This window comes from Bison bison, unplaced genomic scaffold, assembly GCF_000754665.1.
Source record: "Bison bison bison isolate TAMUID 2011002044 unplaced genomic scaffold, Bison_UMD1.0 scf7180017864465, whole genome shotgun sequence".
NCBI lineage: Eukaryota > Metazoa > Chordata > Mammalia > Artiodactyla > Bovidae > Bison > Bison bison.
In genome coordinates this window covers 10,086,316-10,090,589 of record NW_011495026.1, presented here as the reverse complement: position 1 = coordinate 10,090,589, position 4,274 = coordinate 10,086,316, and positions in this window count along the sequence as shown.

Sequence of the window (4,274 nt, the reverse complement as noted above, 5' to 3'; positions counted from 1 at the left end):
GCGTCACTTGCTAGGACAGTACTGTGACTGAGGGCGAAGGAAGAGAAGGGGAGGGAGGAAGGGAGGGAGGGAGAGGAGGGGAAGAATCAATTCCTTATCAAACAGCGAGAACTGGAGAGGAAAGCAGACAGATCAGCAGGCAGGACACAAAGAAATCAGAGAAACTTCCCTCCCCAATCTCTCCTTTCTCTTCCAAAAGAGCCCTTTTCCCTTTAGACATACAGGTTGCCCAAGGAAGGGGAAAAGGAAATCGTCTGGCTTGTTAATTTTCCTGCAGTTGTATTTACCCTATTCAGCTTTATATTTCTTTGAAGAGGCACATTTGTTCGTTGTATTATTCACTCTAAAACTTAGTTGAACCTACTGAGGTTTAAGAACATTCCCGTGAGTGCCAAGAATGGTAATGTTTTAATCGTGCAGAATGCTTCAGGTAGGTTTTTTTTTAATGAATCTCAAAACATCTAACAAGATTTATATACTTTCCAAGAAATATTTTCTGGAAAAATTTAAAATATCCTTTTTAAAACATAAAAATTGACTTTAAAGATTCAAGAGCAGTATTTCTTCTGGGAGAAAAAGCCTCGTGGGATTTTAGGCAGGAGTTTTAAGGATCAAGAAATTTATCCCTTTAGAAATAAAAAATATTATTTTAGAATATTATTAGAATTATATAGATTTAATATTACTAGATATTATTATTATATAGAATTAATATTATTAGAATAATATAGAAGAGTATTATTTTAGAAATAAGAAAACTGAGCCCTAGTGAGACTGAGTAAACTACTCAAGATAGGTAATAGAAAACTCAGAGCTAGGCAAGTGTATTTTCCAAAGCTTTCTAGTGCCTCAAATAAACACTTTACAGCAAGTCCAACTTAGAAGAATCACAAATGTACCAGATATGCTATGATGAAATAAGATACTCATTTTTACCTGTATCCAATTACACTATATTTTTTTAAAGAAAGATTATTCTCAAATTTAAACACAACACAAGGAAATTTAGCTCTTTTGAATTATAGTCTTAAAAAGTAAATAATATATTGTGTGTTTTATTAAGATGATAACATCTGTATGTTTAAGGAAGCAATGGTATTTATATTTATTTATACATCTGGTACCGGAGAAGGCAATGGCACCCCACTCCAGTACTCTTGCCTGGAAAATCCCATGGACAGAGGAGCATGGTAGGCTGCAGTCCATGGAATCGCTAAGAGTTGGACAGGACTGAGAGACTTCACTTTCACTTTTCACTTTCCTGCATTGGAGAAGGAAATGGTAACCCACTCCAGTGTTCTTGCCTGGAGAATCCCAGGTACGGGGGAGCCTGGTGGGCTGCCGTCTATGGGGTCACACAGAGTCGGACACGACTGAAGCGACTTAGCAGCAGCAGCATACATCTGGTACAGAAAAAATAAATACTGTCTAGTGTCTTACAGTTGGAAGCACCTTTCCCATACTAGCACATATAGAAGTGTTAAAATCCTCATAGTGCAAGCTTCCAGACCCCTGCAGTATTTCTAAAGCAGGACTGCTTTCAGCACCCCCAAACCACTGTTCAGTTAAGGCTTTATCATCCTCCCTGCCATCCAGTCTTTCTGCAGCCCACCTTTTCCCCAAACCATTTCAGTCTCCAGGCTACCAGAGAGATCATTCTCGGAGCAAGTCTGATCATGACTTTTCACTAAAAATCTCTGGTGGCTTCCCACTGCTTTCAGGTTAAAATCCAAATTTGGCATACCCAACTCTTGGTGGTCTGACCCTAATCTTTCAGTCTGTCCTCCCAGCCTCCCTCATATCATCCTAACTCCAATTATCCTGACTTTCTCATTCATCACCTGACATTCTAGCCACTTTCCTATTTCCTACCTTTGTCTGTGGTATTCCTGTCATTGAAACGTCTCTCTCCCTTCATCTGCTTGGCACACTTTTACTTTTTACTGAAGACTTAGACTAGGTATGGCATCCTATTTGGTACCCCTCCTGCCTTCCAGTGAAGTCCCCATAGCCCTTGGCCCAGTGCCTGTGGCATACCACAATCCTACCAACAGTGACAGCACATTGAAATTAACTCCTTACATGCCTGTCTACTTAGAAGACTGAATTCTGGAGGGTGGTTTGGGGTCTTATTTACCCTTGAGCTTCTTGAGAGTTCCTCTTTTTTTCCCTCGCATTTAGCTCAGTACCTGATGCACAGAACAAACTCAATAAATGTTTGTTGAATGAATTCAGAAAGTCTACAGGTTCTTTATAATTATATTAGCAAGTGTCTGAACTGCTTTTAAGAGGCTCTGAATTGAAGCACTGTGGGAGTGCTAGAGTCACAAGGGTTTACCCTTATGTGTGGTCTTAGTTTGCCAGGGCTGTCACAGACTGTAAGAGTGGCTTAAACAACAGAAATGTGTTTTCTGACAGTTCTGTAACCTGAAAGTCTGAGATCAAGATGTTGACAGCATTGGTTTCTTCCGAGACCTCTCTCCTTGACTGTCTTCTTCCCGAGTCTTCACTTGGCCTTACTCTGCCTGTGTCCTGATCTCCTCTTCTTAAAAGGACACAAGTCAGACTGGTTTAGGGCCCATTGTAATGACCTCATTTTTAGCTTAGTTACCTCTTTAAAGACTTGTAATCAATTATAGTCACACTGAGGTATGGTAGTTAGGATTTCAACATATAAATGAGGGACGGGGACACAATTCAGCATATAAGACAAACCATCTCTCCTGGGCTGAGGGAATTGTTCCATCCAGAGTCTGCCAACATTTTTATTCTTAAGAAGTACATTCATGAGATTAATGAAAACCCAGGGGAGAGGAAATCTAAAAGAAAGTAGGTTCTTAAAAGAGAGAGAAAATGTGGACCTCCTTGGCATAAACCAGCTTTGTCTTTTTCATTCTTTTCTTCTGTAAAAGAGGATCTGCCATTGAATATAAGTTGTTGGCTGTCTGTGTACTCATGAAATCAGTGTTTACCTAACATACATTCGAAATCCATTACTCCTTTGGAAAACAACAATGACAAAATCAGTATTCAATATTCAGGAAATCAACTGTTGAGGCAGGTTATTTTCAAGTAGAGATGGTCACTAAAGCAGAAAAGAAGCTAAGAAATGCTATACCTTCTATAAAATCTGTTTCACACTTGTGGAAGGCTTTGTTCTCTGTCTCTCTATCTCTTATCTCTCCCTCAGTCTTCTTCCAGGGTTGTCTGTAATACACCTACTAAGAAGCCCTGTTGAGCAGTAATTCTTGCGTCTTGGGATTAAGGTTAGACTTAGCAATTTTCTCAAGGGAAGAAGAGCATGGGCAAAGTTGTAATACTCCAAAAAGTGCACATTTTTTCCCTCCTTAAGAACAAACATTCTCTTATAAGTGGACTAGCTTTGCTTTAAAGAAAAGTAGACTTTATTTTTTTTCCAAAGAAGTTTTAGATTCACAGCAAAAACCAGTGCAAAGTATAATAAGTTCTCTTATATCTCCCACCCTGACACTTGCATCTTTCTGTGTTAGTTGCTTAGTCATGTCCGACTCTGCAACCCCATGGATTATAGCCCACCAGTCTCCTTTGTCCATGGAATTTCCAGGCAAGAATACTAGAGTGGGTAGCCATTTCCTCCTCCAGGGGATCTTCCTGACCCAAGGATTGAACCCAGGTCCCCTGCATTGCAGGCAGATTCTTTACCATCTGGGCCACCAGGGAAGCCTTGACACTTGCATTCATTCATTCATTTCAGTCACTCAGGCGTGTCTGACTCTTTGCGACCCCATGAATCACAGCACGCCAGGCCTCCCTGTCCATCACGAACACCCGGAATTCACTCAGACTCACGTCCAAAGAGTCAGTGATGCCATCCAGTCATCTCATCCTCTGTCGTCCCCTTCTCCTCCTGCCCTCAATCCCTCCCAGCATCAGAGTCTTTTCCAATCAGTCAACTCTTTGCATGAGGTGGCCAAAGTACTGGAGTTTCAGCTTTAGCATCATTCCTTCCAAAGAAATCCCAGGGCTGATCTCCTTCAGAATGGACTGGTGGGATGTCTTTGCAGTCCAAGGGACTCTCAAGAGTCTTCTCCAACACCACAGTTCAAAAGCATCAATTCTTCAGTACTCAGCCTTCTTCACAGTCCAACTCTCACATCCATATGTGACCACAGGAAAAACCATAGCCTTGACTAGACGAACCTTTGTTGGCAAAGTAATGTCTCTGCTTTTGAATATGCTATCTAGGTTGGTCATAACTTTCCTTCCAAGGAGTAAGCGTCTTTTAATTTCATGGC